General features: G+C 43.5%; 2 long non-coding RNA genes across 2 annotated transcripts; both read right to left on the bottom strand.

The window, feature by feature from the left end:
- Nucleotides 1-451: 451 nt before the first annotated feature.
- Nucleotides 452-2,559, bottom strand: LOC138413543 (uncharacterized). Its single transcript, XR_011245906.1, has 3 exons — nt 2,444-2,559; nt 2,111-2,199; nt 452-526 (listed from the first exon to the last, which is right to left on the bottom strand). It is a non-coding gene; the product is annotated as an uncharacterized lncRNA (long non-coding RNA).
- A 2,015-nt stretch (nt 2,560-4,574) lies between these two features.
- On the bottom strand, nt 4,575-8,688 carry LOC138413542 (uncharacterized). The gene is made up of 3 exons (XR_011245905.1): nt 8,537-8,688; nt 8,022-8,175; nt 4,575-4,701 (listed from the first exon to the last, which is right to left on the bottom strand). It is a non-coding gene; the product is annotated as an uncharacterized lncRNA (long non-coding RNA).
- Nucleotides 8,689-15,267: the final 6,579 nt, after the last annotated feature.

Below are 15,267 nucleotides of genomic sequence, written 5' to 3'. Positions count from 1 at the left end.
CGTCCACTAGATGGAGGTCATTGAACACGGATCACAACAGTTCTTCCAAGATTCAACATCTTGAATCAACTTTATCAGTGTTCAAGTCAAGTCAACTTTATGATCAATAATTACATATGTGCAGGACATATAGAGAATTGAAATAGTGTTTCCCTCTTATCCCCGGTGCAAACAGCATTCAACTTGAAATATAAAATATCAAAAATAGAAGTCATTCAAAGATATAAACAGGCAGTGGCAAATCTAGATGATATCAAAGATTCACAGTTTGGACCCCTGACCAGCTAGAGCTCTGACATTTTGCACACTGGATCTCCTCTCACCCCAGAAGGCTCCATATGTGTTATTAAAGCTCTGGGTGTTGCAGGTCAAGAGATCTAATTTTTTCCACCTACCTCCTACCTCAGTTCGAGCCCAAAACCACCCAGGGGCCCCAAGTTTTCAATAGAGGTTCCCCCGGGGACCCAGGAAGCACAACTACATTCGGGTCGCCGTAGCCGGAAGTTGTTTTTATAGTGTAAAATACCTGAAAAAGGGAGTATTTGAGTGAACGATAAATGGACACATACCTTTCTCAGATCATGTGTATTATGACTCATTATCAGGGTAACCACCTACCGTAAATACAAATGCCACAATGTGTACAATTACTGCTGAATATCTACCGAACTGAAATATTACATACGTCAATAGACTATACTGAAATATTACTATAGACAATGTACATCCAGACAGACATTTAACATGTCTTATCTGTCACCTAGCACTTGCATTCATCAAACAACTTTGGATACCAGTAATAAAGTAAACATAAGCATGTAAGATAAACAAATACAGCATTTCACAAAATATTCTTTAACTCGGCTTACTTCTAATATACTGATAATATATTGCAACTCACAATTTAGAACAGTACACTCACTCAGTAACGCAAATATTTCTGAAAAAATAAATTTAAAATAGCCTGCTTGCAACAACACTAGTCATATAGTTTTTCCACAGCCACGGTGTACTACTATTCCACAGACGGCGCACAGTTAGCATTGCAGGAGATTAATGTGCCTTATGTTGACTTAATCGTCGTCATGTAATTATCAATATTACTTCACGCTACACGAACAGACCGTATTACAAATAGTTTCCTGAGCACATATACACATTCACCTAACACACTGGTAAATATTAACCATTACTTTGAGGTACTGCTGTCAAAATGGAACTTCAAAAATTGGCTTAATTGATACCAAAGGTCACAAAGGTCACCTGGGCCCCTCTGCGGTTTTGGTGAAAATGGGTAATGCAGGCTCAAAGAGCCTCTCGTGACCAGTGGGTCAAATATGGGGCTCCTAGGCCCTTGGGAAGGCCCCGAAAGGGATCCTAATTTTCCCAAAAGCTCCAGAACCAAGAGGCTGCCAACCCAGTCACACTACCCAAGTTGGAAGCACCTTGTGAGGCATGCCTGCTGGACAATTGGTGGCACTTTTCCTAGATGTAAAATGCCTATAAGTTTCTGAGTCGTGTCTTTTTGGCCCCTGTTTAGGCCCCTGACCAGGTAGAGGGCTAAAATCCAAGAGACAACTCATGTAACATTGATAAGAAATTCACTCAAGCAGTGACTCCAAGTTACCAGATATAATGAAATTCCCTACTGACAGTCCTAACATATCACATTTACAGTGACTTGAGGTTACTCTGACCTTTAACTTCGAAGGGAATAAAATCGTTCATCTTTGAGTTGAAGTTACTGTTTTTACCAAGTTTGACGACATTCCCATGAGCTGATCTTTAGATGTCATTTTCAGGAAAAATATTAACATACTTTGTGAGAACACTGTGACATTTGGCCACCAAAATTGAATCCAATGTCATGCGAATGTTGGTGCCAAATGTGAAAGAATTCCCTCAAGGCATTTCGGATATATCGCATTTACAAGGCAAGAAGTGTGTTTTGTGAGGTCCTAGTGACCTTGCCATTTGATCTTTGACAACTGAATTCTATTCAAGTTATCATTGAGTCCAAGTGAATGTTTGTGCCACATGTAATGATATTTCCTTTGTATTCAAAACAATGCAAAGTCAAGTGAGCTTGACCTTTCGACCTTTGACTTACATAATGTAGTTGTTCATGAGATATCGCTTTCACATGAATGGGACAGACAGATGGATGGACAAGCTGAAAACATAATGCCTCTGGCCACACTGAAAGTGAAAATGGTAAAGAAATAAATATAGCAATATATGATGAATAATTTGTTCCCTGTTCTTTTAATTTACATGGATGATTTCTTGACAAAACAAGCCAACTCTATAAATGTGAACTGAGTGTCAGAAATTAACACGACATTCATAGCATCTGCAAACAATTTTCCCCCACAAATTTCTGTAACTTTCTGAGAATCTACTTCACAGTATATTGTAAAATATCATGCGTTTCAATACTCACATTATTGATGGAACCTCAGTGATGTCTACTGTCCCTGGCTCAGACACTCTCTCAAGCATCTACAGTACATGTCAAGACAGGTAATGGTAGAATTAAAATAACATTAGATATCTACAATTCATTTGAACTATTATAGTTTCAGAAATTCATTTTATTCCGAGTTCAGTCAGGAACTCTTTGTCATGATTTACCCATTTGTTGCAAATGGGGACACAGTTATGATTGGCGCTGAAGGCTCCATTCTATGGATGTTCCCTGGTTAGCCGAGCAGCGTGCTGAGATAAAACAGGGAACATATGCAGAGCCCCCAGTGGGCGTAGCAGGCAAGGTACCTTTGTTTAAGATGATTTACCACAACCGTGTTTGGACTCAGTGCTGTGGTGGCAGTTTCTGTGAAACAAGCACAAAGTCAAACACTTCTTTCTTTAAGTTTAATTCAGCATCTGCAGATGGACTCATTGGTACACATCACCTTAATGACATGCACAAATAAGCAAAGAACATAGGAGAATCTGTGTTCTTATAAATCACAGCCCCCTCCCACTAAGCATGCAAAGGTATATATTACCCTTCTGTATTTTCACTCAGTGGAGGAGACATCCTGTCCTTTTGTTTACATGTTCTGTGGATGACTCCCCCCCCCTGTGAGATCCCAGTTGTTTGATCCCAATCAGAGATACGAGATACCATAAAGTTGTGGTTTCTCAAGGCCATAAAACTCAAGTTTCTTAAGCCATCACCGTAAACCTTAAAGTTGCCCTTTTAGATGAACAATTTGGTCAACCATTTGGTCAGTCCTCCACATACATGTCTGTTTATGCATTTATACACACACAAATGTAAAATTTCCATTACAGTGCTAAAAGTGTTATAGCTTAGCAGGGATCAGTGAGGATGAGGTTGTATTTAAAGGGACCGCTTTGGTGAGAGAATGGGCTGTGATTGGTGGGTGACTGACGAGCACCCATAAACCTATCGGTATAGCTGAGCACATGACTCCGTGTCCTGCATGAACTAACACAATGCTTCATTAATCACAATTCTAGTTTAGGATTTCCACAATGACATTCTAACTTTAAACTTCATTTAAGGTATCTTGAATTGAGGCAAATTAAAGCTGACCTTGAATTATGATCAGTCAGAATCAAATTGTCATATATCACAAATCATAAACTGGATTTATTTTCATAATTAATTATGGATACAATTCCAAGGTATGTTGCAGAAATCTGGAAAGGATATCTATATCATTGAGCATTGTACAAGAAGACAAGTAAATTATTTTTAAATAAACAGCATGGAACATGGACATGTTACTACATGTTCTACTGAATAAGGGATCAGCCACATGCTATCCGTAATACAAACAGCCATCATCAGGGACATAGTCATCAGAGAGATCATAGTTAATGTTCATCCCAAGGTACTTGTAGTTCTTTACAAAGTCTATCACCTGCCCCTTGATGATAGTACTCAGAGTTTGAGGGCTGATGCCTAAAACTCATGTCCTTGGTTTTTGTCACATTTAGTAGTAAAAATGCAGTCACAGCAATACAGATTCACAATCCACAATGGGACCATGGCTGTTCTCATCCGCATGGAGGAGACTGACTGTCACAGAGTCATCAGCAAGTTTGAAAAGTAATCTGTTGTCATGCCAGCTGCGGCAGTCATCAGTATACACATTACAGAGTGAAAAGACACAGGAGAAGACCCTGTGGATGATGACAATGCCTCTTACGTGCATTTGTTTACCCTCACTTTCTGTGTTACTTGTCAGTTGCAGCTCGAGGCATCATGCATGTATCCAATATTATCTTTTCCAGGCACTATACTGGTACTGTAGTACCTACAAGTTATGCACGTTCCATTTTGCATGGGGACATTTAAAACAAACCAGTCTACAACATAGTAAAAATCACATGAAAATCAACTGCCCTCCTCATCTTTTCATATGTTTTTACTCCCCAATTTTTTAATGTGGATTTAGAATTTGATACTGAGCATAGCCGTGAAATTGGCTCCCCAATAGAAATGGTACAAGTTGTCAAATTAATGTTACCTACATAAATCCCCACAGATTTACAAAACATTCTCAGAACACAGTTTACATCAGAGTAAGGTATCACATTTTTTATTACTCACCTTATTGATGGAACCTCAACCATATTTACTGTCCCTGGCTCAGACTCTCTCTCAAGCATCTACAGTAGGTGTTTTCGTTCCCAAAACACAGTCTCTCTTGTGGTTTCAAGAGTCTGTAAGAGTAGAACATGAGGTAGAGCATTCAGCTACCAGGCAGACACCTTCTGTGCATTTAAGGTTAAACTTAAAACATTCCTTTTTGATAAAGCCTGGCTGGATCAGGTGAGTCCTGAACCCCCCCCCCCACACACACACACACTCATTTATTTATTTTAATAAATGTCAATAACTATGTTATTGACGTGTCTTTTTTCTCCCATGTCCCTCTCTCTGTTTCTCTCTCATTGCAGGTATCTCTGACTCCAGAACTGAAGGAGAACAACTATTATTATTATTATTATCATTATTATTATTAACAACAATACTTAATTAATTATTATATTAATTGTTGCTGCTATCATTAATAATCAATAACTTCTTTACACTGTTATCGTTTACATTTTAACTAGTCAGAGCTGCTACCTGATGTTGCTCAAGTGTTCTGGTCTTTCGCCTCCCCCTCCCCACTGTTTCTCTTCTCTCCCCATTTTTCTCTGCTCACCCCAACCAGTAGAGGCAGATGACCGTCCACATTGAACCTGGTTCTGCTAGAGGTTTCTCCCTGTATATGAGGGAGTTTTTACTCTTCACAGTCACCAAAGTGCTTGCTCATTGTGGGAACTGTTAGGTTTCTCTATATTAAACAATATTTTAATGTCTTGACCTTCTATGTAAAGCTCCTTGAGATAATGTATATTATCATTTGGTGCTATACAAATAAAATTTAATTGAATTTGTAGCACCGGTATCACACCACTTACTGCGCCACTGGACCAGTTCTAGGTTCTAAGGCAGGGGTGGGGAACGTCCGGCCTCCGGGCCGTATACGGCCCGCGAGGCCATTTCAACTGGCCCGCAATGCAATACAATTTTTATATTTTATATCTTCATATATGCATACATGAATAAAAAAAAAAATCAGGAAAAAAAATATATCGCCCGTCATTAGTTTTCCGAGAGAGAGTCCTATGTCCGAGTCAACGTCAGGGTCAGTGAACACAGCATGTGATGTACGTACCACTGCATTGGGTCGGAGTGACTGACACATGACAAGTACCGACACAAACAAGTGATGCATCATGGCGACTGTCAAGAAAAGGAAGGTGGACGGAGAATGCCGCGTATTTCAGGAAAAATGGACAAATGACTTTTTCTTTGTTGAAGTGAAAGGCAAGCCAGTGTGCCTAGTTTGTGGCGAGGCGCTTGCGGTGATGAAAAAGGCCAATGTCGAGCGCCATTACAGCTCGAAACATGCTAAACTCGACGAGTTGAAAGGACAAATGCGTTTGGATAAAATTAACGCTCTTCGTCGGAGTTTGGGTGCTCAACAGGCAGCTATCACACGGCCACAGACTGACAGAGAGAATATTACGCGTGCAAGTTTTGTGGTGAGTGAACTGATAGCCACGAAGCTGAAACCTCACGCTGAAGGAGAGTTCGTGAAGGAGTGCCTCGTAGCCGCCGCGGAGCTGCTAGCCCCCGACAAAGTGAAATCATTTCAAAGCATCAGTTTGTCCCGGAGAACCGTTTCAGAAAGGATTACTGATATGGCGCAAGATATTGAAAAAACACTCAAGAACACTGCAAGAGACTTCGAGTATTTTTCTCTGGCCTGTGACGAGACAACAGACATCACACACACAGCGCAGCTTGCCATTTTTCTGCGTGGGATTACGTCTGAGTTTGAAACAAAGGAAGAGTTGCTGTCTTTGCAAGCCATGCATGGCACTACTAAAGGTGAGGATTTGTTCAATCAAGTTATTGTGGCCATGAACAATTTTGAACTGCCATTTGAGAAGTTGAGCGGCATCGCCACTGACGGAGCTCCCGCAATGGTTGGCGCGCAAAAAGGATTGACTGCTTTAGTCAAAAAAGAAATGAGCCGACTGAGTCTGGATCCAAGTGATTTAGTTGTATGCCACTGTATCATACATCAAGAGAGTTTGTGTGCACATTCCCTGAAGCTTAACAATGTGATGACAACAGTTGTGTCCACCATAAACTTCATTAAAAGCAGAGGGCTGAACAACCGCCAGTTCAAGGAGTTACTCAGCGAGCTTGAGTCAGAGTATGGTGATCTGGTTTATCATTGTGAAGTGTGATGGCTGAGTCGTGCAAATATGCTCGCACGGTTTTATACACTGCGGGAAGAAGTCAGACGCTTCATGGAGATGAAGGGTGGACCTGTCATGGAGCTCAGTGATGGCAAGTTCCTCCGTGATCTGGCCTTCATGGTGGACATCAGCAAGCACCTGTCAGAGCTAAAAATCAAGCTGCAAGGTCCCAACCAGCTCATCAGCTCTCTGCTTTCAAATGTGAAATCATTTGAAGTGAAGTTAAGGCTGTGGCAAGGACAGCTGGAAAGGGGAAACACTGTGAACTTTCCCACCCTACAAGAACAAAAGCCTGATGTTACGACTGAATATGCTGGTGAGTGTGCAAAACTCATCCAGGCACTTGATGAGAGGTTTCATGATGTGAAAAATATACAAAAGGAACTCGACGTGTTTGCGACACCATTTAATGTGCAACCGTCTGATGTGCCAGACAACCTCCAAATGGAAATAATTGATCTGCAAAACAACAACGAGCTCAAAGCCAAGTACCACAACCTTTCTCTGCTGGACTTTTACAAACTGTATGTTCGTGCTGAGGATTTTCCCATCCTGAGGAGACATGCCCTGAAGTTTGCATCTCTGTTTGGGACAACGTATCGCTGTGAACAGTTCTTTTCAAAACTGACTCTTGCAAAGACTCGCTTCCGCTCAAGACTGACTGACTCAAACTTGGAAAACCAGCTTCGAGTAGCATCATCATCACTGCCAGCTAATATCAGACGCCTTGCTAGAGAAAAACAGTTCCAGCCATCACATTAGGTGAGTCTAGACATGCAGCAAACATGAGGCTTAGTAACGCAGCAGTTATAGACTTTTTTTGTCTTTTTTTTCATCTTTAGTTATGTGTTCATAATGGTATGGCCCTCTGAGGACTTTGGAAAAATTGAAATGGCCCTTGATGTGAAAAAGATTCCCCACCCCTGTTCTAAGGAGTGGGAAGCAAGACTAATCACACCAGAGACCGTTGCTCTAAGTACAAAAGGCCGGCAATTTACTGAATGCAAAACTCACATATAAAATACAGTACACAAAACAAAACAAATACCCTGCAGGTTCCTAATACTAAGGCAAGTATAATTGAAAAGAGTATTTCACTTTTTCCTTTCGTAGCTAATCTAAGTTAAGTTAGACCAGTCTTTTTTCTCCTCAGTTCAATTTAGTCCGAAAAAAATAACAAATCAATCAGTTCAGTTCAAACTAGTTCCTGATACTCCTACCACTGAGTCACCATACGCCGAAGATTTCCTCACTGGCGCGAAGGAGTAGATGAGTTGAAGGTGAAGGTCTGGGTCTGGCTCGCCATCTTGAATCCCGTCTGTGTGTGCACAGTCCTTGCTCCGACCCAGCTTCAAACCGAGCAAAAACCCTGACCTGTGTAACATGTCATAAACACAAATAATCTCTTTTTAAATCCTCAAATCACACAATTAAATGTTTCACAGTTTCTGAGTTGTAACGTTACTGCTGCGGTGTTTTTTCGTCTCAAAATGGCAGCGGAGCGGTCTCTTTCAACTCACGGCTCCGTCTCCCACACAAACTACAGCGCATACCTTTCATTTATACAGCTTACACACACTTTTGTAACATTTACAGTCTTCATAAACCCAAAAAAATAACTGATAAACAGGTTATGACGGAGCATTTCCTTGTGAATAGCTACGTTTTTAGCATTAGCTTTCCGCTAAAAAGGAACAACGCAGCAAAATTGCAAGAAAATAAACACAAAACTCACCAAAACCGGTGTGACTTAGTTCTCATAAAATCCCCGTCAGTTCCCGACCAGGTAAGTTATATTTTTCAACTGCTAAATCAACTTTTTTCACTCTTTTTCTGCTTATTAATCGCAGCTCGTTTTTCTCCGTTTTCTCCTCTGCTCTCTCCCTATGGTCTCTGCTGCAGCATCACGCAGGCGCTGCGTTGAGTGTCACTAGTCCCTTAAAGGGGCAGGCATGAAATTTCTGTCAGCATACTTTAATCTTAAATAGACATTAAATTATTGTTGTATGAACATTTCTAATTAACTTTGATGAATTGACTTACATAAAATGGATCACTAATTTTAAACTTATTTATGCAGCCTTTAAACTATTTATTCTTATTTATATCATATCTTGACATGGGTTACAAATTGAATAGGTGATGGGATAATAATAGTAATTAATTGAGCAGTAGTCAAAGTCAAAGTCAAAGTCAAAGTAGCTTTATTGTCAACTATTTCACATGTAAACATACAAAGCAGTCGAAAGAACGTTTCCCACTCTCCCCACAGTGAAACATATAAAGTGCACAGGCACAACAGATAAACAACAGATAAACATTACATTACAGCAGTGCAAGTTAAAAGAGGTAAAAGTGATAAGTGATAAAAAAGTGATAAAGTGATAAAGTGATAAAGTGCAGAGACAGTTTGTTTCAGAGTCCTGAGTGATTTTTGGAGGGGGGGGGGATTTCAGCCTGTTGTCAGATGGTCGGATATGGCTGGGGGGAGTGAGTGGAGAGAATTTAGCTTCCTGACAGCTTGGTGGATGAAGCTATTGCTGAGTCTGGTGGTGCGGGAACGGAGGGTCCTATACCTTCTTCCAGAGGGTAGGAGGCTGAAAAGGCTGTGTGCGGGGTGGCTGGTGTCCCTCGCAATCGAGGTGGCTTTCCAGGTGAGGCGGGTGGTGTATATGCTTTGCAAGGAGGGGAGTGGGGCACCAATGATCCTAGCAGCTGTGTTCACCACGCGTTGCAGTGCTTTTCGGCTGTATTCAGTGCAGCTACTGCCCCACACAGTGATGCAGCATGACAGGATGCTTTCAATGGTGCCCCTGTAGAATGTGTTCAGGATGGGAGTGGGGGCTTTTGCTTTCTTGAGCTTGCGGAGGAAGTAGAGGCGCCGCTGGGCTTTCTTCGCTAGTGATGCAGAGTTGGTGGCCCAGGAGAGGTCCTCACTGATGTGCACCCCCAGGAATTTGGTGCTGCTCACTCGCTCCACAGCAGCACCATCGATGGTCAGTGGTGGGTGTTCAGTGTGTCTTCTCCTGAAGTCAACCACAATCTCCTTTGTTTTGCTGACATTCAGCAGGAGGTTGTTGTCTCTGCACCACGTGGTCAAGAGGTTGACCTCCTTCCTGTAGTAGGTCTCATCGTTCTTGGTGATGAGACCCACCAGAGTAGTGTCGTCCGCAAACTTTACCAAGTGATTGGTGCTGTAGGTAGGTGTGCAGTCGTGAGTCAGCAGGGTGAAGAGCAGGGGACTGAGCACACAGCCTTGTGGGGCCCCTGTGCTCAGTGTGATGCTGCTCGAGATGTTGTTGCCGACTCGTACTGCTTGTGGCCGCTCGCTGAGGAAGTCCAACACCCAGTTGCAAAGGGAGGTGTTGAGCCCCAGCTGGTCCAGTTTACAGATGAGTTGTTGTGGGATAATGGTGTTAAAAGCTGAACTGAAGTCTATGAAAAGCATTCTTACATGTGAGTCTGCTTTTTCCAGGTGTGTGAGGGCTGGGTGGAGAGCAGAGCAGATTGCGTCTTCTGTGGAACGTTTGGCCCGGTATGCAAACTGAAAGGGGTCCATGGTGGGGGGCAGGATGGTCTTGATGTGTGACATGACTAGCCGTTCAAAGCACTTCATTATGATGGGGGTAAGTGCCACAGGGCGATAGTCATTGAAGCAGGATGGAGCCGGTTTCTTTGGTACAGGTATGATGATGGAGGTCTTGAAATGTGATGGAACAGCAGCTTGACTCAGAGAAGTGTTGAAGATAACTGTGAAGATATCCTTAAGCTCCTCTGCGCAGTCCCTCAGTACACGGCCTGGAATGTTGTCTGGGCCTGTTGCTTTTCGGGGGTTGATAGTGGCGAGTGCCCTCTTCACACTTTCTGCAGACAGGCAAAGAGCCTGGTCGTGGGGGGGGGGGCTGGAGTTTTCTGTGGGCTTGTGTTGTTGGTTGCTTCAAACCTTGCAAAGAAGCTGTTGAGGTCGTTGAGCAGAGAGATGTTGTCGTCGCAGGTCTGTGATGCAGGCTTGTAATCCGTGATGGTCTGGATGCCCTGCCACAGGCTGCGCGTGTCTCTGCTGTCCTTGAAGTGGCTTGTAATCTTTTTTGTGAAGTCCTGTTTAGCTGTTTTGATGCCACGGGACAGGCTGGCTCTCGCTGTTCTTAGGCCAATCCTATCCCCGGCTCTGAAGGCTTTGTCCCTGGCCCTCAGCAGCTGATGGACAGCTCCTGTCAGCCATGGCTTCTTGTTAGCCCGAGTGATGATGGTCTTTGTGTGGGTCACATCATCCATGCATTTGCGGATGTAAGAGCAAACAGTGTCTGTGAGCTCCTCATTGTCAATGAGGTTGTTGTGAGTGGCTGCTTGCTTGAACATGTCCCAGTCTGTTGTCTCAAGACAGTCTTGAAGAGCACTCATTGATCCCTCCGGCCACACTGAAATCTCTTTCCGAACCGGTTTTTCCACTCTCACTCTGGGCCGATATGCTGGCATTAGTATAACAGTGATGTGGTCAGAAAGTCCGATGTGGGGGAGGGGGGAGGCTTTGTATGCACCTTTGTGTGAAGTGTAAACCAAGTCCAAGGTGTTTTTCTCCCTTGTTGAGAAATTAACATGCTGGTGAAGTTTGGGGAGTAGTGTTTTCAGATTGGCATGATTAAAGTCTCCAGCGACGATAGTGAATCCATCTGGGTGTGCTGTCTGTTGTTCACTGATGGCCTGATGTAATTCACAGAGTGCCGCATTCCTGTCACTGCTGCTGGAGGTTGGAGGGATATAAACCGCGATTATCAAAACCGCAGTAAATTCCCTCGGCAGGTAGAAAGGACGGCACTTTAGAATCATAAACTCCGCCAGTGGTGAACAGTGTCTGCATACTACCACAATGTCCTGGCACCACGCGTCACGAATGTAAACACAGACTCCTCCTCCGCGTTGTTTACACCCGTTAACGTGGGCTCTGTCCGCTCGATAGCATGTTAGCTGCTCAAGATGTACAGCAGAGTCGGGGATGTTGTCAGTTAGCCATGTTTCAGTGAAGACAAGCACACAGCAGTTACTCACTGTTCGGTTCGCTGATCTCAGCAGTTGTATGTGGTCCATTTTGTTGTCCAGGGATCTTACGTTGGCCATGAGGATGGATGGTATGGCTGGGCGAGTTGGGCTAGCCGCTAGCCTGGCTCGGATACCTCCACGCTTGCCCCTCTTCTGCACTCTCGCACACCGCTTCCGACGTCTCCTGATCGGGGCTGTAGTCCGGTGTGGGTCCGGTGTAGTCCGGTGTGGGTCCGGTGTAGTCCAGGGCTGGCGAAGTAGTCCGAGCTCCTTGATTGTTTTCTCTGTTGTAGTGTCCAACACGTTGTTATTGTTGCTTTTACGGATGTTCAGCAGAGCCTGTTGACTGTACTTGTAATCCAACGCATACAGACGAGACGAACAAGACAAACTTTCGGACAAACACTTATTAAGTAAACAAAACACCGCTTTTTCGGGAGCGTGGGTGGTCGCTGCGTCTACACGCGCCGCCATCTGGGCCGCAATATATTCAGTAAACTGTACAAAAATTGATATTTATTAAAATAAATAAATGAGTGTGTGTGTGTGTGGGGGGGGGGGGGTTAGGATTAGGGGTTAGGGGTTAGGGTTAGGGTTAGGTAGGGGCATAATAGCCAAGCGTGTCGGTGTCCGGCTCGGTGGACACGTAATTTCCCGGGGTGCGAGAGACTCAGGACTTTGGCTACCTCCCCATTTTCAGGGGTGCTCTTTCCGTTGGTGGCAGTGGCCGGCAGCTACGACCTTCCGTCCCTGAGATATTCAGGGAAAAACACTCTCCATTATAAGCGAATGGGACGGTCAGTAGTGAATGATGCAGCAGTAGCAGCAGCACAACAGACCCATATTACTACTATATTGTGATAAATATGATTATTATATAGTGTTATTATTATTACATACACACAGAGAGATCCAAAGTGTGTTGTTATTATTACATTATTACATACTAGATATTTTATATTTCATGTTGAATGCTGTTTGCACCGGGGATAAGAGGGAAAAGCTATTTCTATTCTCTGTATGTCCTGCACATATGGCATTATTGATCATAAAGTTGACTTGACTTGAACACTGATAAAGTTGATTCAAGATGTTGAAGCTTGAAAAAACTATTGTGATCAGTGGTCAATGACCTCCATCTGGTGGACGTAAAAAACCATTGCACCCACCTGATCAAGTCACAATCCCCATGATTCCCACACTCACAAAGCGTGTCCGCGTCCGGCTCTGCAGACATGCTATTTCCCGGGGTGCCAGAGACTCGGGACATTGGCTACCCCCACCCCCCCATTTTTAGGGGTGCTCTTTCCGTTGCTGGCAGTGGCCGGCAGCTACGACCTACGGTTGCGGAGATATGGGCGAAAAACGACTCCCCGTGATAAGCGAATGGGACGGTCGGGAGTGAAACAGTGTGGAGGCCCAAATCGCTCCTCCAGAATAGTGTTAGGAGCATGTTTCAGGTCATAAGGGTTAGGGTGTCAGGGTATAGGGGCAAGAGGGGGTAAGAAGACGGCACAAACACTGAGATAAGCCATCCATCATGTGACCTTTGACCTTTGCGGAGGTCGCACGGGTCTGAAACTCGGCACAGCGGTCAGACCCCGCCCCCTGATAAGCAAATGGAGATTTCAGATCCCCGGTCCAAAGCCTCGATGAGTTATCAGAGATAAGGCCTTAAAGGGCCTGAGAGGCTGTATAGAACAAAAAGAGGGGTGTGTCTGACCTTTGCGGAGGTTGCACGGGTCTGAAACTCGGCACAGCGGTCAGACCCCGTCCCCTGACAGGCATACTCATTTTTCAGATCCCCTGCCCAAAGCCTCCATGAGTTATCAGAGATAAGGGCCTTAAAGGGCCTTAAAGGGCCTGAGAGGCTTTATAGAACAAAAAGAGGGGTGTGTCTGACCTTTGCGGAAGTCGCACAGGTCCGAAACTTGGCACAGCGGTCAGACCCCGTCCCCTGACAAGCATACGGATATTTCAGATCCCCGGCCCAAAGCCTCGATGAGTTATCAGAGATAAGGCCTTAAAGGGCCTGAGAGGCTGTATAGAACAAAAAGAGGGGTGTGTCTGACCTTTGCGGAGGTCGCACGGGTCTGAAACTCGGCACAGCGGTCAGACCCCGTCCCCTGACAAGCATACTCATTTTTCAGATCCCCTGCCCGAAGCCTCCATGAGTTATCAGAGATAAGGCCTTAAAGGGCTTGAGAGGCTTGATTTAAAAAATTAGCTCGGGAGTGGGTCTCTGAGCGGCCACCGGAGGGCGGGCACGGCCCTCCCTGAGACCGAGCATCACATGTGGTGCAGACTGTAGCGGCTTTGCACAGAGAGATCCAAAGTGAACCGCTTTTGATAGGAAGCTCGTAGAAAGATGAAACCCACGTTCCCAGCAGCACAACAGACACATATTACTACTATATTATTATAAATGTGATCATTATATAGTGTTATTATTATTACATACACACAGACAGATTCAAAGTGTGTTACTATTATTACATTATTACATACTGTTGTTAACAATCACACGACCATCATGTCATCAGTACGGTTGCCATTAGTAGTAGTAGTAGTAATACAAGTATTTCATTCTATGGTTGTATTTCATTCTATGGTTGTATTTCATTCTATGGTTGTATTGCATTCTATTGTTGTATTTCATTCTATTGTATTATGTATTGTATTTTAATGCAATAAAATCAATGTATTCAAGGCATTGTCCTTTGTAGCACAATAAAACATGGATTTAAAACATCACACCAAACAGCAGCAACAGCAGCAGCAACAACAAACTAAGTGAACAATAAATGATCATGATAATGAATGCGACGGTCAGGAGTGAAAAAAGTGTGGAGGCTGAAATCGTTCCTCCAGAATAGTGTTAGGAGCACGTTTCAGGTAATTTGTAATCATGGTGGTGGATTTTATTTGGAGAGCATCCCATTTCTATTTCTACTGTAATTCTGTTCATATTTCCATATTTCTATTGATATTCCACTGATAATTCTGTTTCTATTTATACCGTTCATTCTGTTCATCCCACCATATCTGCAATATTTATACTCTTGATATCATCTAGATTTGCCACTGCCTGTTTCTATCTTTGAATGACTTGTATTTTTGATATTTGATATTTCATGTTGAATGTTGTTTGCACCGGGGATAAGAGGGAAACACTATTTCAATTGTCTGTATGTCCTGCACACATGGCATTATTGATAAGTGACAAGTTGACTTGACTTGAACACTGATGAAGTTGATTCAAGATGTTGAAGCTTGAAAAAACTGTTGTGCTCAGTGGTCAATGACCTCCATCTGGTGGACAAAAAAAACAATTGCACCCACCTGATCAAGTCACAATCCCCATGATTCCCACACTCACAAAGCATTAAAAAGCATTGATTTTGAGTGCAAATCCAATGGAAATGCAGT

The sequence above is a fragment of the Paralichthys olivaceus genome, chromosome 13 (assembly GCF_024713975.1).
Source record: "Paralichthys olivaceus isolate ysfri-2021 chromosome 13, ASM2471397v2, whole genome shotgun sequence".
Lineage (NCBI taxonomy): Eukaryota > Metazoa > Chordata > Actinopteri > Pleuronectiformes > Paralichthyidae > Paralichthys > Paralichthys olivaceus.
Note: the sequence above shows the minus strand (reverse complement) of the source record. Positions and strands in the feature narration are given on the sequence as shown.